Source organism: Trichomycterus rosablanca, chromosome 20 (genome assembly GCF_030014385.1).
Source record: "Trichomycterus rosablanca isolate fTriRos1 chromosome 20, fTriRos1.hap1, whole genome shotgun sequence".
Classification (NCBI taxonomy): Eukaryota; Metazoa; Chordata; class Actinopteri; order Siluriformes; family Trichomycteridae; genus Trichomycterus; species Trichomycterus rosablanca.
Window position 1 is genome coordinate 6,617,064 of NC_086007.1, and position 26,575 is coordinate 6,643,638.

The 26,575-nt window shown below is 39.3% G+C and overlaps 1 protein-coding gene across 1 annotated transcript in view; it reads right to left on the reverse strand.

Annotated features, from left to right (window-relative positions):
- Nucleotides 1-25,768, reverse strand: part of robo1 (roundabout, axon guidance receptor, homolog 1 (Drosophila)) — a 287,956-nt gene extending 262,188 nt beyond the window's left edge. Inside the window, exon 1 of the mRNA XM_063016378.1 lies at nt 25,726-25,768. The gene's annotated coding sequence lies outside the window, so the exon portion shown is untranslated. The remainder of the gene's footprint in view (nt 1-25,725) is intronic.
- Nucleotides 25,769-26,575: the final 807 nt, after the last annotated feature.

Genomic DNA, 26,575 nt, shown 5'->3' on the forward strand with positions numbered 1-26,575 from the left:
AGATACAGTATTTAAGAGTTCTGTTTGGCAGCCTGTGCAAACTGCACCACACTACCTCAAAATAAAGATAAGTTGGATAGATTTTTAACGTCTGGCTCATTTCCCACTCCCATTTGCTGTCTATCAATACTGGGTTTGTTTATAATCTGCATTTTAAAGTTTGGACCTCCTTGTTACAACGGAGTCCTTGTAAAAACTCATTTAAACATTTACCAAGAATGATCTGTTTTAAGTCTGAACAGCTGTTACTGTTTTGTTTTCCCCAGGATTAGATTCATAAGGGGCATATGGGTGACGCACTCTCCCACTGCTTAGGTCCGGGTTCAAACCTCAGCAGTACTATCGGTCAGCCAGGTGTCTGCAGAGACATGAGGGTGTGGGATGGCCAAAGCCCTGCAATGGATTGGCACCCTGTCCAGAGTATTCCTGCCTTGTGTCCAGTGCTTCCCAGTAAAATTGGAACCAGCAACTCTGACCAGGATAAAGCAGCAGATAAAAATGGATTAATGCCACATGAACTTAGTTCTTGAAAAGTATCCAGAACCTGTAAAAAATGTGTGTTCTGGGTGTGTTTGGATCTCGTACCAAGTGTTTCCAAATTGTGCAGGACCCACCACAACTCTGACAAGAATGAAGAGGCTAGCGACGGTCAATGAATAAATAATATATGAACATGTACTGATCAGCCATAACATTAAAACCACCTCCTTGTGTCTACATTTACTGTATATTTTATCAGCTCCACTTCCTTATAGAGGCACTTTGTAGTTCTACAATTACTGACTGTAGTCCATCTGTTTCTCTACATTTCTTTTTAGTCTGCTTTCACCCTGTTCTTTAATGGTCAGGACCCCCACATGACCACCACAGAGCAGGTATTATTTAGGTGGTGGATCATTCTCAGCACTGCAGTGCTGCTGGAGTTTTTAAATACCGTGTCCACTCACTGTCCACTCTATTAGACACTCCTACCTAGTTGGTCCACCTTGTAGATGTAAAGTCAGAGACGATCGCTCATCTATTGCTGCTGTTTGAGACCTTCATCTGTGGTCACAGGATGCTGCCCACAGGGCGCTGTTGACTGGATATTTTTGGTTGGTGGACTATTCTAAGTCCAGCAGTGACAGTGAGGTGTTTAAAAACTACAGCAGTGCTGCTGTCTTAACCACTCATACCAGAACAACACACACTAACACACCACCACCATGTCAGTGTCACTGCAGTGCTGAGAATGACCCACCACCCAAATAATACCTGCTCTGTGGTGGTCCTGACCATTGAAGAACAGCATGAAAGGGGGCTAACAAAGCATGCAGAGAAACATATGGACTACAGTCAGTAATTGTAGAACTACAAAGTGCTTCTATATGGTAAGTGGAGCTAATAAAATGGACAATGTGTGTAGAAACAAGGAGGTGGTTTTAATGTTATGGCTGATCGGTGTATAAGTGTGATGTACACAGGCAATATGATTTTCTTGCGGAAATGTTTTTTTAAACACATGCTCAGAAGATCACACTTCCCACTGCTTTACTACTCAAGCACAGCATCACTTCTCGACTAAAGCGCACTCGTGTTTCCTTCAGGATGTCACATTCTACACTTCTGCTTCAGTGAATAAACCACTGTACACACATTTGAATTAGCACACAAGTTTACTCTTGTTCAAAAACATGTTCAAGTCACTGAGGTTGTAAATAAATGCCAGTTCTGGAATGAGACACTGTGGTATCAAACACAGCCTGATTAAAGTTAATGCGTTTTAATAACTACAGATCTTTTGATTGCATGGCTCGTGAGATTTTGTTAATTAGAGAACTTTTCTCTGCTCTGTTTGTTTTAAATTATATGAATGTTTACAGTAGCGCTGTGTAATACAGATTTTTGCCTGATTTACTCAGTAGTTAATTAAAGCTGCCAAATAGTTTGCACATGCAAATATTTTGGATACAATAAATGTTCTAGGATTAAACATTGGAACATTGGAATGGAATTTGTAGATGATCCAGAAATGGATCCAGTTGTGACCGTGACTGTTTTAGTGAAAAGTCCAGAAGTGCAAAAGGTGCAATCACAAGAAAGATGGTGACAATAATAATAATAATTTATAAGGTTATTTAAAATACATGGGACTGTGCAATTTTCAGACAATGTTTACAAGGGTAATGTGCAATTTTCCACCAGCTTGCTACTGAACAGAAAATCTATTTTTTGTGTGTTATTGTTATTGTCATTGTAAATTCTGTAAATTTTTTAAATTTGGATATTTTGTAAATTCTAGTTTTCTTTCTTTAAATATTGTTTATAACACTTGAGAGAGTATGGCACCTTAATTTTGTTATACCTGGTATAATGACAATAAAGATATTCTGATTCTGACAAAAAAATTAACAAATAATCAAAAACACAGATGATTCCTAAAAAGATGCAAAGTACAACACTACCAAGTGCTATGTAGAAACGTACGTGTAGGAGTCATAACTTGGTTATAGTGATTTATGTTTATATTTTATGCTATGATGGTATCTGTGATGACGTAACTCTTCATCATGTCGTTACGACTGGCAGGTGTGCCTTATACTTTATTTTACTGCCTTAGTTTATTTCTATCTTTATTCCTTTGTATATAAAAAGTTTTTGTAGTTTAAATTTATATTTTTAAAAGTTTTTATACTAAGTTTTTATTCTGTAAATTTAGTTTTGTTTTATGTATAATACTTGACGTTTGGAGGACGAACAAAGTAAGAATATCATTGTACAGTGTAACTGCTGGTTCTTCTGTGCACATGACAATAAAACTCTTGAATCTTGAATTTTGAATCTTGAATAATGAGACAGTTTACATTAGATTGGGTTAGACAGGGAGAACAAACAGTTTTCTGACCTCATTACTCAAGTTAACCATATTTGCTGGACTTTTCCAATTTCTTTGTTTCCTGAACGTCAACCGGAGTTTTGTCCAATAAACCATTTATTGTTGGGATCTAATCTCTGTGCATGCTTACTGGAAATGCATGTCGGGAGACACTTCTGCTAACCTCTATAGGCTAAAATAAAACAATTTTGGATTAGCCTCTACAGTCTGTCTGGTAAATGTGAGTGAGGATTAGAGTTAAAGTAAGTCTTTCATTTTTAAAACAGAAAGAAATTTGAGCTTTACTGCATAACATTTCTACATTAGGAGTGAAGTGATGTCCAATAAACAGCTTGGATGGTTTTTAAATGAGGTGTCAGATGGTCGAGTACATTTCTTACAAGAATCTTAATCATTTTTCTTGCAGCGTAATCAGTCTTACTAACAGATTTATCATTTCATTTATACATTCAAACTGATCCACCAAATAAGATTCTGTCAGAGCATGGCAAGAATAATTACAGTACATGAATAGAATGCCACCAGTAGAGAATGTTTAAGCACAAAAATGCAATGAGGCTTAATGGGCCATTCTGCTGAATCAGTGCCACTTCCATCCCCAGGACATTACATGTATAAATGTATATGAAAATTTACTTTAAAATGCATTTTTTATTGGGCAAAGTGTCCTGCACATCTCATTGCAAATTTAGGATATACACTGATCAGAAGAGCAGGTATTATTTAGGTGGTGGATCATTCTCAGCACTGCAGTGACACTGACATGGTGGTGGTGTGTTAGTGTGTGTTCTGCTGGTATGAGTGGATCAGACACAGCAATGCTGATGGAGTTTTTAAACACCTCACTGTCACTGCTGGACTGAGAATAGTCCACTAACCAAAATATTCAGCCAACAGCACCTCGTGGGCAGCGTCCTGTGACCAATGAAGAAGGTCTAGAAGATGACCAACTCAAACAGCAGCAATAGATGAGCGATCGTCTCCGACTTTACATCTACAAGGTGGACCAACTAGGTAGGAGTGTCTAATAGAGTGGACAGTGAGTGGACACGGTATTTAAAAACTCCAGCAGCGTTGCTGTGTCTGATCCACTCATACCAGCACAACACACACTAACACACCACCACCATGTCAGGGTCACTGCAGTGCTGAGAATGTTTTTATTATTTATTTTTCATTAGAAATGTATAATATAATGTATAATAATATGGCTAAAATACATGTTTTAGTCATGTTCCCAGGTTTTCACCAGGTTTTACATGATCTGTATCTACTGAAGACCACGGTAAGAGCAAAAGTCGCGCTTTTTCCCCCTGTATGTTTGATAATATTGTAACTCTGACTGAGAAGATTCATCTCAATGTCCATTCCTGTTACCTACATTTTTTTCTTTGTTGTTATTGGTTTATTTTGAAAATACAGTTTTTTGATTAATAACTAGACTGTGTTCAGTGTTCTCATGCTTTTAGTCCTGTTACGTTCAGTCCTGTTACTCACATACAACCACCTTCCACTTAGAAACCTTGTACAAATGTAACAAAGGTGCCTAACAATGATCACTACAAATTCTGAGTAGTTAAGTGTGTGTGGTACTAGATTCAGTGTTAAACAAAGATAAAAAATTAAGTTTAATTTTAACGAGTTACTACCCGCAAATGGCACCCATTCAATAGAATGGCCCAAATATCTGGACACTAACAGATCAACCAAGGCTTTGAGAAGAAACATTAGATTAGGAGAGGAGAGGTCAAACACAGAGGTGATTTTATTCCTTATTGAGTAGCCGGTCTGCCTCAAGCTGAACACATGCACATCAATGTTCACACTTGTGACCACAGACCCAAAGGGTCAGAAGGTTACTGCTGATCATTGTGTTTACAAAAAAAGCTCAAGGTCAGTGGCAGTGGCTACTCTGTCTGGGGCTGTGTCCACATCTGAGGTGATAGATTAAGCACACAAATAAGATGGTACCCTGACGGCTTGTCTTCAGAATCAGAATAAGAATCAGAATGAGGTGTATTTGCCGAGTATGTTGACACACACACACACACACAGGCAATTTGTTTCTGGCCACTGGTGTCCCCCTAGTGTGTTTGGATAAAACAAAGAAGGTACTAGAAAGCCCTGTGCCGGGGCTGACACTCACAGCACCAACCTTCACATCCTTTTCATCATGCAGTGCACACTGTATGTTGGCTAAAGGATCACAACAGTCTCTCAACTTGGTAGAAGGAGAAGCTTTTGTTCTTTTGGGACCGTTTACTGTACATTATTCATACCTGCTGAGCCGTTCAAAGCTGCTTACCATGGAAATTGCTGCGAACGGAGCACTGGGAGCCAAGACTGAAAAAAAGCACAATTTTAAAGTCTAATATGTTATTCATAAGAAAGAGTAAATGGTAGATAGTGACATTAGGATGTCTGGAGGATTGCTAATGTGTTTATAAAGCTAAATACAATTGAGCACTTTATTAGGAACACTTATCCATATTACATTTATTTGTCATTTTATGAGCTACATTTATCATATACATGTAGGTATAGAACTGTTCATCTGTTGCTCTGGACACCGTGTAAACCCCTCTACCCCATCCATTAACCGAAAAGGGACTCCTATAGAACCCATATAGACCATATATAATTTGGTTAATAAAATAATCCCAGCATTGCACTGACACTTACAGTACATGGTAATGACATGGTAGTGTGTGTTGTACTGATATGAGTGTATTAGGTGCAGCAGTTAGAGAGTAGAGCTATTGTTTATATGCACAAAAAGTGTGTTAATCATATATTTTAATAATATAAAGTGTGTTAATCCACCTCTAGTATTTAATCACTGCACAATTTCTGATCCCAGGACTTGTTGGATTGTAATCATCATGTCATTCATGTTTGTCTGATGTCTTGGTGTTATTTTAGGTTCTGTGTGGTATTTGGTATTTTTGAGACTGTGAGTACCCAATTTACCCCTTTTTCTCCCAATTTAGCATAGCCAACCCACCGCTGGGGACCCTGACAGCGTCCACCAATCCTGTCTTATTCTCCCATACTTCAGGACTACTCCCAATCTCTGCACTCCTCCACTATCTGTACAGGCCCCCTGGGCAACCAAGGTCCTCACACAGCGTTAATAACCCCACCCATTAGTCCGGTCTTTCCCACCCAGCAGACTGGAAGCCAATTTTGTCCACTGCAGGAATTAGTCAGTTGTGCCTGCTTGAGGGTGCCCAGCCAGCCGGTAGCAGAGCTGAGATTCGAAAACGGGAGCTCAGAATTTTGCCGCTGGTGTGCTAGCAGATTTCCCACTGCACCACCTGGTCGCCCCATGAAAAAAAGCTTTAAAAAGTGATTTTGAAAAGCCAAATTAATAACATGTAAATGTTGAATGGTACAGGATTGTGCAAAATTAAAAGCATTACCAAAATCAATGCACCTTGATTTATCACTCAGTAGATTTCCATGCTGTGGAGAACGACAAAGATTCCAGAAAAAAATCTATTTTATAGGTGTCATAGAAAAACAGAAAAAAAACTTACTATACAATTTGATACAAACAATCCCAGGAGGAATAATGTGTAAAACTGGTGTGGACAGATTTTTTTTTATTCAAGCTTATTCATGTGTCAAAATGTGCCTCTTTAGATTTCAATTAAACTGAAACAACAAGCATTGCAACACAGCCGCGTTCGCTGACAAGCACCTCTACCCCCTCTCACACAAGCCACCTGTCTCCACAACCCTGATATAGACAGATATCCCTCCCTGCTGATACTGAATTTACATTAGGTCATTTCAATAAGCAGCGAGGCCTGGAGGCTTTGGCCAGCGGTCAGAAAGCAACAGCGAGCGGCACGTCATCCATCTTAGTTCCATTGCAGTCAGAACTGCTGACATGCACCCTGATGGATGAGAGCCCAGCCAACCCGATCCCAGCATCGTTTGTTATGATACTACATTAAAGGACCTAGTAGAGTGTGTCAGGAAATATTGCAAATATCATCCTGCTGGAAAGCCCTCAGAACAAAATGGATTGGGAAAGAATTTTAAGGGGGGGGGGTCTAAGGGTCACTGATGAGATGACCTTGTTTGGCGCTGAATTTGAAAGTAATGACCCTTGACCCACAGCTTTGGGAGTGATGCTATCATAGAGAGGTATTATAACAGAAGGCGGGTCACCGGTGTTATTGCAGTGCCCTCGGTGCCAGTGTTGAAACTGTCAGTCAGATGCACACATTTGTCTCTGGGGAGGCTGACCAAGGGGGAAAGGGGAAAGTAATAGTCCTTCTGTCAGAGTTTGGGTTAAAATGGGAATTATTGAAGGATAAAAGTTGCATGAATAGTTCAAAACAACGCCAGTACACTTCTGTGGCAGAGAAATATTTGTAAAGCGTTCAGCAACATTTGAGCTTCACCTGGGAGCTGAATTTAACTTTACTAACTGATGAAATGGACGTTTAAAGATTGAATAATCTTTCATTTATACTTCTCAAGAGTTTTACCAGAATCTGTGTGTCTGTGCATGGTAGAAATAATGAAATCAATATAAGAGTACCAAGAGAGACTAGAAATGCATGCCAGGCAGCTTAACCATGGCTCAGAAAATAGACTCATCATTTTTTAACTATCAGAAAATGTTTGTATTGAAAAATATTCCACCAGCACACCAGCACTGAGATCCTAAGCTCCTTGGTTCGAAACTCAGTGCCATCAAGCAGGCATAATTGGCAGTGCCTGCAGGGAGGGATGATCGGACTATGTGGGTGGGGTCTTTAAACGCTGTGTAGGGACCCTGATTAGCAGATAAAGAGGCACCTGGGCAGAATGCATGGGTGAAAGAGGGTTCCGCAAGGGGCTGCGTGTGGGTCAGAGGAGGTTTAGCAGCAATATACCCACCTCAACTGCAACCTAGTGGAAGACAAATTGACTACGCTAAATTGGGAGACAATGGGAAAAAATGCATAAATAAAAAAGAAAACATCACAATATTAGAACTGCAGGTTTATCAGCATGTAAAAGACAGGACTAGTGGTAGCCTAGTGGGAAGGGCTTTGGGCTATTAATTGAAAGGTTTGGCCCTTGAGCAAGGCCCTTAACCCTGTCTGCTCCAGCTAGGATATTTGAAGAAAGAATTGTACTGTACTCCTGTATATGTATACATGACATTCTATATGGCATTCTATTCAATTCTGTTCTAGTGATTGGAAGGTTGCTAATTTAAGCCCCCACTGTTACCAAGCTACCACTACTAGGTCTTTAAGCAAACCCACAATTGCTTGGATTGCATATCGTCACAGATATAATTTGCTTTGGATGAATGTGCTGACATAGTGTGGCATTAGATGGATTGAGAAACTGTTTTTGGTGAGAACTAAAGAATCAGACAGACAAAAAGTAGCATATAGGATTGGGATATGATGAAGTCTTATTTAGTCCAGTTGAAACCCAACAACATTTTTCTCATCTAATGATACAATAAAGCTGATGTTAGATTTAGAGATTTTTTATCTAAACCTATCCTCACTATTATACAGTACCTGCAACTGATACAAAACCTGCTTTACATGCATGACAACCATCAAATCAACCTTAGAAACCATCGTTGTGAGCACACGTGCATTCATTATAAATACAGCAAACCAATGTAAACGGTCCTTTCTAATGAACAAAATCCAGTTCATTTTACTGATTCTTTGGTTTATATGAATTCCCTATTACAATTCCTTTGCTGCTGACAACGCCCCCACATTGGCAGAGAGTGCCACAGACTAGCATATCATCCTTCTCCACCTTCTTCTTTACCCCCAGCCAGCCATGAACCGTGGGCTGACAGCCTCAACCAGGTTGCATTTTTGCCATCCGACTCTCCTTTCCTTAGACAAGTACATTTGAATCTGTCGATCACCTGGTCAGGCCGGTAGCACCACAGAGACTCAAATTCTGTTTCTTCTTCACCACCCAAGCCCAACACAAAATGTATTATTATTATTATTAATCCCAAACCATAATATAATGATTTGGGATATTATGATCTGCATATCGTCAAATTGCCACTACCTCCTCTTTTGATTGGCACCATTAAATTTTACTAAGATGTATTGATATAGTGCTTTTAACAACTGCCACTGGGCACAATCACTGGGCACAATCACTGGGCACAATGCATTAACCAGGACTGCTGCACCACTCAAGCACCATAACAAACAGCAACACTGAATATGATAATACAGCCCTTTCATTATGTATGTTAGCTTGTCTGGCTGTTCTGACCTTGAAGTGACTGATCATTGTATGTGACTAGCGTTGTTTAATTTTGATGAATGGCTTATCAGTTTACACAATGCGCCTGTCACATGCAGCTCTATCTCTGGTGATAAAACTGTCATTCACCACCGCTGCTGCTGTGGGGTCATGGTGTTTATCTGCCAGTGTTTGCTTAGGTGTTTATTCAAGCCATTTTTATAATCCAAACAAACAGTTCTTTATATCCTAGAGTCCCAATTTTCAGACACCGCAGCCTTGTTTGGAAAATTATAATTCACCATCATGCTTTCTGTAATGGCTTTTATGATCAGAGGTGCGACGGTGGGATCTTTATATCAGATTCAGAAAAGAGAGCAAATCCACAAAAGTGCTGGAGAGTAAAGGGGACCCTTCCTCTCCAGGGAAACACATCAGTCAGCCTGGCCACAGTTCAGATGGTTCACAGGAAGCCCAGGAAAGTCCTGACTTACAAAGCATATTTAAGAGGAACTGAGGATGAAAAACATTCCAATTATTCCTCTGGCACCACACTGTGCCTCAAGCTGTTGTATGACCTTAAAACCTTTTAAATAATGCAAGACTTCAACGCAGTTGGGACACAAAAAAGAGAGACGGCATTAATTTTTCCCGATGGTTAAATATTTGCCGGCTGCATGGTGTCCACAGATGGTCATTTTCCTCTAGCATGGTAGCCTTAAACACAAAACCCACAACCTGTGCTGAGGTGCTACAGGGCATGCTAAAGGCTAGCATTTTGAAACATGCTGGAATAAAGCGAACAACATAGAAACTAAAGATCTGATAAAACTATAGATGCTGAACACACCAGAAAAAAAGCCAAAATACACAAAGAGACAGAGACTTACGTCTGAAATGTACATTTTATGGGGGAGGGCTGCCTGCAGTCCAGATGTGTCTTCTATTAAAAATGTATGGTGCATCATGAAAAAGAGAATCATACAATGTCGGTCATGTACTGTTAAACAGTTTAAGTGTTATGTCAAGCAAGAATGGGCAACTTAGTTCGCAAACCATTAAAAAGTGTAATTATTAGACAGGGTGATATAACACAATAGTAAACATGATTGTGTCCATAGTTTTTTGAGTGTTGCAGGCATCACATTCAAAATAAATAGTTTATATTTACAAAATACAACAAAGTTGTTTAGTAATAAATTTAAGATTCAAGAATCAACAAATCACAGACTCTTGGTTTTATTGCATTTTACAAAATGTCCAAATTTTCTATAAAAAAAAGGGGGGGGGCTCTGTATTATTTAGTACAGTTGTTTATAGTTTGGAAAACACATTTCTATTTTTTTATTGTACTGATTACTTAATGCATCACAATGAAGATAAATGATGAAAATGAAGGCACTGGAACAAAAATCCCACTCATGTATACCTATAACAAATGTGGCACAGAGGCTAAGTGGGTAGTAATGTCTCCTCAGAGCAAGAAGGTCCTGGGTTCGATCCCCAGGTGGGGCGGTCCGGGTCCTTTCTGTGCGGAGTTTGCATGTTCTCCCCGTGTCTGAGTGGGTTTCCTCTGGGAGCTGCGGTTTCCTCCCACAGTCCAAAGACGTGCAAGTGAGGTAAATTGGAGATACAAAATTGTCCATGACTGTGTTCGATATAAACTTGTGAACTGATAAACCTTGTGTAATGAGTAACTATCGTTCCTGTCATGAATGTAACCAAAGTGTAAACAAGAAGCATGGGGTTTGTGAATTCCAGCTATTTTTAATTAATATAAAGGTTATCACAATTAATGTGTAGATGTTCAAGGGTCACTTTAATAGTTTTTTTTAATACCATTTACAACCAGAGGTATTAAAAAGGAATACTGCTAAAAAAAACACCTTGCCTTATTCACACTGGTGGAACATTACAGTATTGGTTATTATTATAGGTTATTATACAAAAATAAACCCAAACCCACAGCCATTGCAATAAAACCAGGACAATGTTATCTATAATCTAAAATAAAATTAATTAGCTGAAACAAATCTATAACTTTATTTAGTGCTATCCACTATTATAAGGCTCATATAAAATATGATCCTGATTAAATAAAAACCATTAAAGTGGGATATAAGAGTGGCCTCACAGTGCAGAGGTCAAGGTAATCTGGTCAAAGACATTCCCCCAAAACACACACACAGACAAACACACACACACACACACACAGAGAGAGAGAGAGAGAGAGAGAGACTTTTTGACTTTTAACAATCTTTTATTGTAACAATCTTTTCTTAAAAGTTACAAAAGTATACATATATCTATATATATACACTTATTTACAAATAGATAAATTAAAAAATAAATGTATAATAATCAAGTGATAAAAAATAAATAGTTTATAAAAGATTCTTTAAGAACATCATATGAAATTTAAGCAAACTCTGCTGCAAATAAAAGTTCACCCTCCTCTACGGAGCACACCACCTCCCCATGACACCACACCTGTTCAAAACAGTCCAGGTCATTCATGCTTTTATAAAATTTAAAGTCTATCATTATCCTTGTTTTTACTAGCCGTGCAAAAGTTCTTTTTGCATCATAGTCTGTGTTTTGAGTTATTTTGTTCTTTCGACTAATGTATATTGCAAATTTTGCTTGACCAATGATGAAGTTAATCAGCTGGCACTTGAACCTTTGACTTCGACTGTACTTAAAACCAAGGATAAAAACCTGTGGTGTAAAAACAACATTCAAATGTTTAAACAAGCACCGTAAAATTTCAAAAAGAGGATGTAACCTAAAACAATGGTTAAAAGCATGAAAAACTGTTTCTCTTTGCTGGCAGAATGGGCACTCATGTGAAACCTCCGGATTTAAAACAGATATAAAAGAATTCACAGCAACAATGCCATGCAGGATTCGCCACTGAAGGTCAGCAATTTTTTTGGCCAGTGGTGGTTTGTAAAGAACCCTCCACTCTGGTTTTATATTTTCATTAAGTCCTAGTTCAGTGCGCCATGGAAAGTCAACTTTTCCATCCAGTCTTTTTTTATTGAGGGCCTTTACACAAGCTCTATACAAGAGCTTACCACTTACTGTTTCTAGGTCCATTCTGGTTTCACCTTCACACTCCAGAAGAGGGCCTTTACAGTCACTCAGGTTTGGGGTGATGGTACATTTAGGGAATACGTCTCCATCCCTGGGTTCAGTATCTTCTGCCTCATGGTCCTTTAGTAGTGTTAGTTCTTCATCTGTGAGTGATGATCTCCAATTTCTCAAGAGCTGTTTTGTTACTCGTAACGACCTCATTCCCAGTCGTGCTGCCAAGTTCTCTCCATTAGTGAGTTCAGGTCCTGCAAGACCCACCAGTTTTCGTAGCGTTGTAATTCCTGATGATATCAGCTTTCTGGACAGAATGTGGGTGGCTTGAGTAAAAATATCTAGTCGAGCTCCATTGATAATTGGTTCTTCCAGAAGCCAGTAGTATGATGAACAGCTTTCTCTTTGTAAATTAAAAAAATTCCATATTTTAAATAATCCTGCGTAAAATGCTGGTAATCCAGAAAAGTCCAATTTTTTACTATCCATTAAAAACAAAGTCCTGTCCATTCCTAGCCCCCCCACTGATTTTAAAATTCTGCATACAACAGTTCTCCACGTAATGTTCTCAGGGCTAGTGAGCAGTCTTTGGATAAATTGCAGTCGAAAGGCAGCAGTTCTGCTTACCAAATGGATGAGGCCTTGGCCTCCCTCTTTCGTGGGCAAATAGAGAACTCCTTGTGGGATCCAATGCAGCTTGTCCCAGAAGAAATCTATTAGCACTGCTTGGAGACTTGCTAGTAGGTTGGGTGGTGGGTCTATACAGGCCAGCTTGTGCCAAAGGGATGAAGCAATTAAATTGTTTATTATTAATGTCCGCCCCCTGTAGGACATTTTTGGAATAAGCCATTTCCATTTCATTAGTCGTCCTTTTATTTTTTCAGAAATACTTTCCCAGTTCTGTTTCATAAAATCACTGTCCCCTAAAAATACCCCTAGGTATTTAACTCCCCCTTTTTTCCAGGTTAATCCATCTGGGAGTTTGGGTTCCTTTCCATTCCACTCTCCAATTAAAAGAGCCTCACTTTTGCTCCAATTTACTTTGGCGGATGATAACATTTTAAAATCTTTTAAAATCCTGGCTAAAACGTCTACATCTGCCTGTGAGTTTATGGCAATAACAAGGTCATCGGCATATGCTGATATACTCACAGATTCGTTGCAGTTAGGAATTGTGAGACCGGTGATTTCTTCTCTTATTTTACAAAGCAATGGTTCTATTGCTATTGAGTAGAGAAAGCCAGAAAGTGAACAGCCCTGTCTAATACCTCTATGCACTTTAAAAGGGGCACACAAACCACCATTCATTTTTAGTATACTTTCAATGTCACTGTATAACACCCTGATCATCGCTATAAAACCAGCGCTAAAACCAAGATTCTCCATGACTTTCCAAAGGTAGTTGTGCTCAACTCGATCAAAAGCTTTCTCCTGGTCTATAAATAGAAGACCACTTTTTATTGCCAATAGCTTGGAGAGGTCCAAAATTCCACGAACTAAATGAATGTTATCATGTATTGATCTACCAGGGACGCAGTATGTCTGATCACGATGAATCACTTGCTCCATCACCTTTCCCAGTCTTGCAGCTAATGCTTTTGAGAGCAACTTACAGTCTGTACATAACAGAGCCACGGGGCGCCAGTTCTTCAAAAAGGTCAAATCCCCTTTCTTAGGCAGGAGGGTGAGCACGGCTCTTCGACAACTCAGTGGAAGTAAACCATCCACCAGGCTGCTCTTTAGCACGTCCAGCACATCTTGCCCCAATATTGACCAGAATGACTTATAGAATTCGACAGGAAGCCCGTCAATTCCAGGCGCTCTCCCGTTTTCCATGCCCTGGAGAGTTACATACAGCTCATTCAGGGTCAACTCTCTGTCCAGTATGTCAGCAGACTGTTGATCAATCTTGGGTAGATTCTGAAGGAAACTTCCCTCTACCTCAAGTTCCCCCACCTGCTCAGTTTCATACAACTTTGAAAAAAAACTGATTGTCTGCTTGCGAATCTCAGTAGGTTCTGATAAGAGATCCCCTGACTCTGTTCGCACAGCATGCATAAACCTTTTCTGTCCATTTTTCTGTTCAAGACCAAAAAAGAACTTAGACGGAGCATCCATCTCGGACACATTTCTAAATCGTGATCGGACCAGCGCCCCCTTTGCTTTTACCTCCAATAGGTCGGCCAGTGTAGCTTTTTTCTTTTTGAGAGCTTCGGTTTGCTCTCGATTTCCTGTGGCTGCCCCTAAAGTCTGGAGCTCCACTATTTCAGTCTCTAGGTTTTTAAGTGATCTGGTGATATCTTTTGTGACATTAAGAGTATACTGTTGACAAAATATCCTTGTTTGTATTTTGGCTATTTCCCACCACTCCTGCAAAGAATTAAAACTAGGCTTCTGTAATCTAAAAATCTCCCAAAAAAAGATAAAAGACTGTTTAAAATTGGCATCATCTAAAAGTGCAGTATTCAAGTGCCAGTAAGCACTTTTAGGCTTCAAGTTAGATTTTCTAATCATGCATTGAACCATGCTGTGATCTGAAAAACCTACTGGAAAAATGAAGCATTGTGCAAAAACATTTAGCTGGTGTTTAAAAACATAAAAACGATCCAGTCTTGCCAGTGAAAACAAATTATCTTTTAAATGTGTCCATGTGTACTGTCTCTGCGTTTTGTGGAGGCTTCGCCATACATCATACAGGTCATTGGTCTCCATTATCTCCTGCAATTTTTTCCGAGAGGCCATATGCGGTTCTATATGATTTCTGTCCAAGTCATCAGCAGTACAGTTGAAATCACCTCCCAAAACTAAGTATTCATTCATTCTGCATTTTTTAACAACATCATTAAGCGTGTTTAAAAAGACCATCCTATCTATCCCCACCGTTGGTGCATAAACACAGATAAAATTAAATGTTTCATTTTCAAAACATGCTCTTACTTTTAAAAGTTTCCCATGTATTATTTCCTCAACCTCATAGAAATAAGGAATAAAACTCTGTGAAAATAAGAGTGCGACTCCACCACTGAGAGAGGTGTTATGGCTTAAGATAGCTAGCCCCTCCCACTCTTTAATCCAGTCTATGTTATTGCTTGCATCACTGTGCGTTTCCTGAAGAAAAGTTACATCAATCCTTTTTTGTTTGACTAATTCTAATATGCTGAGTCTTTTTTCACAGTTTCTCGCCCCATTTACATTTATTGTAGCAATCCTAAAACCATTCATTGAATTTTGGTTTAAGAAGGATTATGCCATAACATTGCCATCATTATCACTTTCTTGTCCTAGTTTAGTGATTATTTTTTTTAACCGAAACATCTCTAACTTAGTAAAAGACCCTTCTCTCCTGAAATGTTTAACATCTTTAATAAACTGTTTGCTGTCTGGAAAATGATCAGTAACTTGTACACCTTTTTTCCCTTTTGTACGCTGTAAAAATATTTTTATATCACTGGCTGAGTACTCAGGGGGTGAACTCTCTTCCTGAGAACCAACAGACCAACCTGAGTCAGAGAACCCGCCCTCACTGTCAGAAACATTACCGTCAGTGACCAAGTCGCCCTTTCGAACTTGTTTATTTCCCTTTACCTGAGCATGTTCTTTTTTCCTTTTTATGGGGGCTTTAAAAATCGGATCCATGTCCATATCTGCTTCCTCGTCCAACTCTGGTGTTCCTCCAGGTCTAAAAACAGTTTTATCGCTTTTTACCTCTGTTTCAGCATTGTCCTTCCCGTAGCGCTCTGTCACTGTGTCCTCCTCCCCCGTAACAGGTGCGTCCACGGCTGACGAAGTCGTCTCCGATTCCTCCACCATCGCAGCTTGCATGTTCTGGTCCAGAATCGTGTCCGCTGGTTCCGTTGTAGTCGGTCCACTTTCAGTCTGATCGCCCTCCACTGTTGTCGCTTTAGTTGTCGGGTTTGATTCTTCTGCCGCCGGTGCGTGAGTCGGGCTCCTCGCAGCTGCAGAGGGGTCAGTTGTGGCCGGCCCGTCTGTACCTGGTCCCGGTTCCTCAGCACCCTCTCTCGCATTGTCCGCATTTCTTTTTTGGGGGCAGGCGCGGATGAAGTGGCCAGGCTGTCCGCATCCAAAACACTTTATTTCAGCGTCAGATGACGCAAAGACCGTATAATAGAATCCGTCTACATTAAATTTAAAAATCAAGTTTAGTTCATCAACTCCGTCTTTGAGTACCATGTACACCATCCTTCGAAAGGACACCAGATGTTTGATCAGGGGAGATTTACATCCGAGAGGGATCTTTTTTATGGCGGAGACCAGTTTACCATACCGGGATAATTCTTTTTTGATTAGTTCATCTTCGATAAATGGGGGGACGTTAGACAGAATGATTTTTTTAGCTGGAGTGCTCAGTGGTTGTACCATTTTGAGTTGGTCCTGTATCACAATTCCTTTTTGAATTAGTTCATTAGCTTTCTCGATTGTACTCAGAAAAATAACTATTGCATTGTTCATTCTCGCAGCTGAAACAATATTGCTGTGACCGATCACCTTTCCAGACGCCAGGCAGCACTCCTCCACGCTCACCTGGCACTCCACCTTTACTCCATGCCGGCGTGTCAAACTTTCATAAAGTTTGTTCGGGTCCGCCATGCTCCCCGCGATTTAGCCGGTGGTGGGTAGAAACCCCGCTGTCCCACACTTAAATCGCACTGAATGTAATTCCGTAGATGTTTTCACGGATTTGAAAATATAAATAAATTTAGGCAAAATGCCAAAAAATCGCTCTCACGCTCACGCGTTCCCAACGCTCTCCTGCTCAACGCCACGCATGCGCACGAGAGAGAGAGAGAGAGAGAGAGAGAGAGAGAGAGAGAGAGAGAGAGAGAGAGAGAGAGAGCCCTAGGCATGACCAGACATTCAATACAGCAGACGATTCAATCAAACCAGCCCAGAGGAGCATATTCCCCACTGCACTATGACCAGCTAATAAAATCCCTTAGCTGAAAACAGCTTCAGGCATTTGAGGCGAATGTCAATTAATTTATCTTAAATGACAAAGCAGAAAGAAACAAGTACTTAATGTCTCAGTGAAAGGTAATGTATTGTGATTCATTGGCACGTTGTTTATACAGTCATATTGTTTATATATCATCTTTTATTGCCTGTAAGCAAATGTTTGGTTGCAGAAATTCATCACTAATAGTGAGAACAGCAATTTGGAACACATATTCAAGCCAGACAACATATGTTTGTACCTAGTTCTCAACATGCCATTCCGCATTACAAAGCTGTGTTGTACATCCAGCAGGGTGGGTAAATTTGCTAGCCTGGCCTGAGGAAACCAGGACAGGAACAGTTGTAGATCTCACAGTAGATCTGGCACTGTCCAAATGCCTTTACAACCATGTACCCTTAAGGGGTTTCACTAGATTCACACATCAGTTACATCACTTGGGAGATAAAAAATCTTCATGATATTTGGAATTGCTAACGTTTCTACTAATAATTGTGTTATCTTAAGACTGTAGGCAACTCACACACACCTGAGATTAAAAATATATTATTTTAGTCTGCATAGTGTCGTCATTTACACTTAACAGTGTGTGTAATTAACACTCTCTTAGAACGGTGTCTCTTTTTGCATCCATTGCCACAGTAAAAGAAGATTGCTGCTTAATTTAGATGAGGACTGGCTTAAATAATGTACAATTTTTTATAATGGAAACATAAGGACAAATATAATTGTATTTATGCTTTTACTATGTGTTATTAATGTCATTGACAAGTACTTGATTATACCGTTCATTAATGGTGGTCTGTATTAATGTAATTTCAACTGTTCTTATTATTTTCTCAGCATTGTTTATATATTTCCTGTTATTATCCAAGCATAATAGTCATCAGGTAGTCATTAATGATTTGTTCTTCCCTGCACTGCTTCACTAAGCATTGGGTGAATTATCAAATGTATCCTGGAGATAATATTTAAAAAAAACACTACAAATCAAAACTGATCTTTTGCTTCAAACATGATACATCAGAGTTTTAGAAATCTGGCAGGGTTATAGAGAAAAAGAAAAAAAGGAAACAAATTTTGTGTGTAGCTGGCTCAGGTCCAAAACCATCTACTAGGGCATGCACTCTAGAAATTGGCAAGACAGTGAAAAAATCAGTCAGTTACATGCCAGGGTAGGAGACACACATGGGAACAACGGCATAAAGATGCACGGGACGGCAAGAAATAAAGAGTATTTTCACACCACTGCTCCATCTACTCTTTAATACCATCAAATTCACTTTTTAATCTAAATCCAAGCACCAGCGGTGGGATTTAAAACCATTCACACTCTACTGCTTAGCAAAAGGCTCCCACTAGGCTGGTATTGGAAAGCTTCAAAGAAAGCACTAGATTTCAGTAGAATAGAACAGTGTGCGCCTCAGACTGCCCAGTAGTCTTACTGACTGTTTATAACTAATCATAAATGAAATCAGCAGACCAGTCGGCCCTGTTACTGAAGCATTTGCCATGTTAATGCAGCCAGACTAACTCACATATTTAAAAAATAGTAGTAGTGAGTTTTTTCTCCATTTTCTTACAATTTATTTTTGGTACAGGTAACTTTTTTACCTTTAAAACTGCAAACAATTCATCTGTAATTGCGGTGTTATGTGCAAGTGGTGCAGCAATAAAACACGCTAGCACACCAGAGCTGGGATTTCGAATTCATTGTATCGAATCTCAGCTCTGCCATCCAGTTGGGCTGGGCGCCTACATGAACAACGATTGGCTATTGTTTATAGGGTGGGAAAAGCCAGATGGGGTTCCTCATAACCAGTAAAATTACGACCTCTGCTGGCTGATTGATGCCGCCTGCGCAGAGTTAAGGAATAATGCTGATCAGGGTGTGGCTGTCCATGCACGAAGCTAATTCGCATATAAACTCGCCTTGTGCAGTACCGCACAAGTTTCAGAGGGGGCGTGTGCCAGCTGCAAAGCTCCTCAGTCAGCAGTGGAGGGTTGTATAAAGCGGTAAAGGTAAAGCGTAACACAATCAGGGTAATTAAATACGACTAGATTAGGGGACAAAATTAGGGGACAAAGTTGGAGAAAAATTAATTTAGTGCCTTATAACCACATTTAATACAATACTAAATATCATGAGCTGAATACCAATGTAACTCTTAAACCCTCAGTCTGTATTGGATTGGATTTAAATATGTTTTGATTAATACATACACTATTCTATGCTTCCAGTGCATACAATAGAATAACACAGAACATATTTTGTCACTGTAAAAATACAATACAATTAAGGCATGTCATGTTAACTGATATGAAAAGCACTGTTTTAAATATGGGACACAAAACGTCCCATATTTAAAACGGGACAATCACGTGTTATGGCAATCACGTCTTTGTGGTTTGCACTGGTTGGTTGCAGACAGTGAGCTCAAATACTTTGAGAAAGCCAGTATTAAATTAATATCTTTTTTTATTAATACTGGTATCATTAAATCATTAATACCAAAAACAGTTGCATAGCAACTGGAACTGTTTCAATCAGAATACTTCTTTTTACCATACATTAATTATTATTATTATTAAAAACAAACTTAATTTAACCAAAAGTGTCCTCAGATCACATTTGAAACTTTACACATATAAAGTTTATGTCTGCAGAGAGAATACTGTGCTTCAAAACATTTCAAACTGTAAACAGCAACAATCACACTGAAAGCAGGGGGGAAATGGCCAAAATGCAACCGACCACATCCAATGTTTTCACTGCTTTTCCATTTGGGGCTGAAAGTGCCCAACTGTAATTTGTGGCTCATTTTACATGGACACATTTTCACAGTTCAATCCTCTGCTCAGAATTCTTTTTCATGGTTTTGCATGTTCCCCCATAACAGTGAGGCTTTGCACTGGGTATTATGATTTGCTCCATTTCCTAAAAACATCCATTAGATGAAGTAACCATCCCAAATCACTCCTAGGTGTCAGTGAATGTGAATAAATAAGTGTGTGTAATGCCCTGTGGTGGATTGATGCTCTATCCAGGTTGCTCAGTGTCTTTGCAGTAGGTTCTAAACCCACCACAACCCAGTCCAGGATAAAGAAGTTACTGATGATGAATAAATTATGGCAGACCATAGGTATGTCTAATCAAAACTGAAATGTTCCCATATCCAGGTTTGAATATCTGGAATCTTTCATGCGGCTGGGTGCAGCATCACTAAAAAGTAATAAAGAGGTCTGTTTTAATCCAAGTGTTTAAACTAGACAGTGGTGGTGAACAGACGGATATTTCTCCCCGCAGACATCAGACTACAGTAATATCTTAGCTCCAGTAAGTTTTACTGAACTATTTACACTTCTCATAATGTTTGTGTAGTTCCATTAAACCCAGCATGCATTACTTAACTACTTTTAAAACCAGACTATTGTACACTACTTCAGCTGCATATGCATAGAGACTTTCTTTTTTTATTTTGATGGATGCAATTGCTGTTTTTACCCATCAGTATTCCTTATTCACTCAATGCTAAAGTAAAAAAAAAAAAGAAAAGAAAAAAAAAAAAAAAAGTGTTCAGACCTTTAGTGTGACACTTCAACGCGTTGACAGGTGCTTCTTATTTGCATTAGTTATATTTAAGATGCATCTAAAACTCAAATACAGTCCACAAGTTGCAGTTTGACTGACTGGACATAGTTTGTAAAAGAACATACCTGGTTCTACAAGGGCTCAGAATTTACACTGCATTTTCAAGACAAAAAAACAAGCCATGAGGTCCGAGGAGCGGTCTGTGGGTCTCTGCGATCAAGTTCTGGACGAGCATAAATCAGGGCAATGATATTAAACAATATCTTGAGTGTTCCCAGTACCACAGTAATTTTGAAATGAAAGAAGCTTGGTATAACCTTGACCCTTCCTTGAGCTGGTCGTGCATTGGGGGTTTTGCTCTGGAAAGTAAGAAAGAACCCACAGGTCACTTTTTAAGAGCTCCAAATGTCATGTGCAGAGATGGAAGAATGTGTTGGATGGATAATCATCTGTGCAGCACTTTAGAAATTAGGTCTAAGGCAGAGTAACAAGACAGAAGCCACTGTTAAGTAAAAGGCAAACAGCGACCTACTTGAATTTTGCAAATCAGCATGTAAAGAAATCTGCCAAAAAACAGGAACTAAACTTTCCTACAGTGAAACATGGTGGTGGTGGCGTCATGCTATGAAGGTGCTTCTCAGAGGAGGATGACAAGGACACTGGTCAATGATGAATGTAGCTAAATACAGGAAATACATCCTTGAATAAATCCAGAGCACATGCAACATTGGGGTAGCAGCTCCCCATTTACCACAGCAATGACTTGATAATGGCTTTAAAGCATTGAATATCAATAAGTAGACTAAAACCCAATCAAACACTGATATACAAAGCCTGGTCATTTGGGGTAGTGTAGACAGAGGTGCAAAATAGCATCTATATCTATTAAATATCAAATCCAAAACACAATAAAAGGCACTAATTGAATCCACTGTGTTTGCATTCCTAATATTTTTGCCTTACCTCGCCTAGATTATGCACAGTTATGCTGTCTGGAATTCTACGTATGCTGCTGTAACTGTACCACCTTCCCCGCAGGACTAATAAGCCATCTTTAATTTGTATGAGAAAAGCAATGTGGTTGAAAGTCATTTGATTTCATGTAAATTAATTAATTTGAAAACATACAAACACGTACTACATTCCAAACCCTAAATAACTTTGAATATTAACAGAGTTGTTTTAAATTTGCAAGTGGAGGACTATACCTGCATGAGAACCAGATGAAAGTAGAGTGGGCTGGCAGTACACCATCGCTCATTTGCTGTCTGGGCATGATTTATATGCAGGACAGCCCAGTACAGTGCACTTTCTGCCACAGTCCTTAAATGCGAAATTGTAATCAGTGGATTAAACAATCCCGGCACGTTCTTGGCGATGATTAATTTCCAGAGGTGTTAACAGTTTTGCACACAGAGAAGATACACTGAAATGAGCATGCACTGAATGCACGGTATCTGACAATGACCATGTGAGCGTACCTGATCTGAACAGCGCCAACATTGTGCATGCACACCAGGTCTGTATTTGTCTACATGTCTAAGAACTCAAACAGACTGACTGTAGATTATGTAAAATAGACATACTGTGTCTGGGTTATCTTCTGAAATATGTGAAGTACAGCAAAACATCAGACACACTACTACTAAATACTCATCAGATATTTCTTTTTAGGGAAAAAGACTTGATGTTCACGATGTAAGGTGCATGGTATTTACGCTTATAGATCTCAAGTCATGAAACTTACGATATGGCTAAAAATACATAGTGACTTTAACATTATCCACTGTCATGCAGGAACAGTAAAGAACCTTTTGTTGCCACCAGGTTGAAAGTATATTATTTATTTTACATGGAGATGTCCACACACTTTTGGCCACCTTTTGAGACCTATTTTGTTTGCTCTAGACACATAACAGCACTGCACAAAAAGTATAAAGCAAATAAGCCAACCATCGTACATGCTCTAAAATCTTCATCAAACAAAGCCAGCCAAAGCAAAGACAACTCAGTTTTACAAAGACAAATATCTATCAGACATCTAAAGAGAACCATTTTCAATCAAATGTATCGTTTTCATAAATAGGCTTTCGGGTGGTGCAGCAGTCTATTACACAAGCCCACCATTGCTAAGATCAGGGTTTGAATCTTAGGCGTGCTATTGACCAGTCAGGCATCTACACAGTCATGTGTCTATGTCTGGGATTTGGTGTTAGATTGAAGAAGCCCTACAATAAAGCGGCGTCCTGTCCAGGGTGTGTACATCTGCCTGGCGCACAGTGTTTCACAGTGGAACCGGACCCACGGTGACCTTGACCAGGATACAGCAATTGATGAAAATCAAAGGAAAATAAAATGACAAATATAGTAAAAAATAGTGTTCTTCTTATACTCTAGTCTAATTTCATCTTCCAAATACATGCAAAAGAGGATTAACCCCTTAGTTAAAGTGAGTAAGTAAATTGACAATTTCCTGCAATGGACTCGCCCCCTGTTCGGGGTGCATTCCTGTATTGTGCTCATTGTTTCCTGTTGGTGCCAAAATGTAAACTGAATTTTATCTGAATGCAGTATAACATCAAAGTGATAAAAGTGGCATTATAAACAATAATGAAGTCTTTAGAATTAGGAATGAACAGATACAAAACATACAAACTTTTATTCTGCTGGCTGCATAGCGGAGAAATATTACTAATTCTATTTTAATTCTAGTAGTTTCATACATTGAGGAAGGCAGCTAAGACATATGACTTAAATAGTCTGTGACAATCAGAGCACATGCTGGACAAGTCATGCCAACTGGGTCTGTGCTCGTAAACCAGCCTGAGGCTTTACATGGACTTACAACAGAATATGTACACTGGGCACACATAGTATCAGACCTTCAAGATGCAACGCAGCACAAGTTTAAGTGCGTTAGAAAGACAGTACACCTCGTGGTAATTAAGGTGTATGAATAATCTGGATTTATGTTGGTAATAAGGGGTATTAAGAAATGAACTCTTATATTCACTGCAAGAAAATCCACATGACATAAAAACTTTAAATCTAGGCGGACTGATTCTGCTTGGTGTAATCATAAATAAAGATTACACAAAAGCTTTTATTTAATTACATTTATTCAATTATTTATTCATTTATTTTCAGTAATGGCATAACCCTGGTCAGGGTCCTGCATTATCCTGTTCCACCTGGAATTTACTCTCTTATTCCATCCAATCCACCTTCTGCAAGTTTTTTAAAGATGGAAAGAAAACTGAATACCCAAAGAAAACAGACTGGCACCTCGAGAATATGCTAAAGTCGTTATTGACAGTAACCAAAATTAAAAGCTGGTAGAAACTCAGTATACCAAATCCAAATAAATAAATTAACACTATCAAAAGAAAGGTAAGAATGTACTACTTTCTAAACTCTGGATAATCATCTTTAAATGATGACACACAGCCTGGTCGAAGCATGATGTTGGCATAACTGCATAATTGTGGGTAGAGCTGTGGGTTTCCAACTGGAAGGTTGTGGGTTTGATTCCTGGCTCTGCCATGCAGCCACTGTTGTACAGTTCAACAAAGCCCTTAACCCTTAACCCCGCTCCACGGGGGCAGTACAATGGCTGACCCTGCACTCTGACTCCAAGAATTTCAATGTACTCTACATATGTGTATTTATATATGACAAATAAAGGCGTTCCATCTGCCCTAGATCATCATTATTATTTGGAACCAATATTTCAGTCTGTTACTCACGGTCATCAGTTACAAAAATAGTTTTAGGCGCAATATCTAATGATTAGGGAATTCTAACCCACTTTTCTTCGTTTCTTACACTGTTTAGGGCTGTTGGAGGAAGCATGTGTTGAAAGCACAGCGTTTCTGGTAGTACTGACAGTTTCAGCACTACAGTGTGGACAGCGCTGCTGGGCGCGCACACGTGAACCGGGCTCGCACACGTGAATGCGCCTGCGGGAGGGAATATGTAACCTGGACATGTGTTCCATTTTATAGTTCGCAATTCAGCATAAAGATCAGGAAAAAAGCTTCAGGTAACAGAATGTACACACACTACTGGGCTAATGAGAAAATTATTTAGTCCTTATTTATTTAGGTGAGGACAGTAAAGGAACAGGAATGGTGTACATAGGGGTTTTTGGTACAGAGCTGAATTAGAGGACTGAATGGACAGAAAGAGCTGAATGAAATAAAAAAAGAGGCAAAAGTAAAAAATAGAAACAATAAGAGTTTATTTGTTTTATTCCTGTCTCTGTTTTGGACTTGAAAACATAACTAAGAATGAGCTTTACAATTCGTGCGCTTTTGGTTCGTTACTTTCACATTTACATTTTTGGCATTTAGGAGACGCTTTTATCCAAAGCGACTTACAGCAATTGAGGGTTAGGGACCTTGCTCAAGGGCCCAACAGTGGCAACCTGGTAGTTGTGAGGCTTGAACCAGCGACCTTTTGATTACTAGTCCAGTACCTTAACCACAGGTTACAGCTTGTCCTGGATTACTGGACAGTGAAGCAGCACCAAAAGTAAAAATAACTCCCGTGTTCCCTTGTTCAGGTTGGAAACCTTATATATTCTTAGTGTTCCCAAAAGCCAAATGTCTATCAGATATCCAAGTAAACAAAGGCAACGATTTTACTCTTGTATACGATTTCCACAAACGACAATCTGTTAAAACCTGCATGCAGTTTATTACCCAGCTGTTCACCACTTGCTTTGCACATTGCAATCCACAGTGCAATAAAAGTTGTCGGCACACAGCTAGAGAACACTATTTTTAATTAATGATACCACACTTAAACAATAGATACGACATTAGTATTTCTTTAACGGTCTGTTCCTTTTCAAACTCCGAGAGCGCATTATCTGTGTACCTGCGCATCCCCGACAGCGGCTATTAAAACGCGCTATTAAGTAACATGCTTAAAGATGAACGTGTTTAAAACACTTACCTGTCACAGCCGATCTGCCAGCAGGTTAGGATAAAGTCTCCCCAGAATCAGACACTACACGACCATGCTTGTATCAGACGTGCGCAACTTTCCGATCGGTCCCTCAGCGCTTGGTTAAATTCAGATGAACGCAGGATCTCCGTTAGTATCTCTGTCTGCTGTTCGAGCTCACAAAACACATTTGAAACAACAAAAATTAGTGACTGGAGATACTGAGTCTCCTAATGCGCGGCGGACTCAGAGCTTGAAGACAAAAACGTGTCCAAATGCTGATAAACGAGATGTGGAGAGCAGTGATGCTGCAGCGCAGTCTGTGCGCACTCATGGACTGACTGACTGAAGCCGCGGTGCTCATGTGTAAGTCAGTCAGTCATGCCTTCATCACCTGTGAGCTACAGTAGATCTACACTGAGAAAAAAACCCTGAAAGTTTGTGCACACCTGACCAAGTGATTGATAGAGATTCCATTTCAAAACTATAAAACTACACAGTTTATAAAACTATAAACATTATTATAGAGCCCCACATGTCCTCCTGTCCCTACTCTTCTGGGCTTTCTACAAGATTTTGTCTGTGGGAATTTGTGCACATTTTGTCGAAAGAGACCTTATGAGGTCAGGCATTAATGTTGGATTTTTAGGCCTGGCTTGCAATCAGATCCAATTGTTAAGATCAGGGCTACTGGGCAGTGGAGTTCCTTTATGTGTAGTCCAGTCATGCTAGTCAAGTTAGAAGCCTATTATTTATTTTTTATACTATTTTATACTATTTGTTTTTACATCTGTTAAAAATAATATAACTATTATATATTATTATCACTATTCATAATATTACTTTTATTACTATCGCA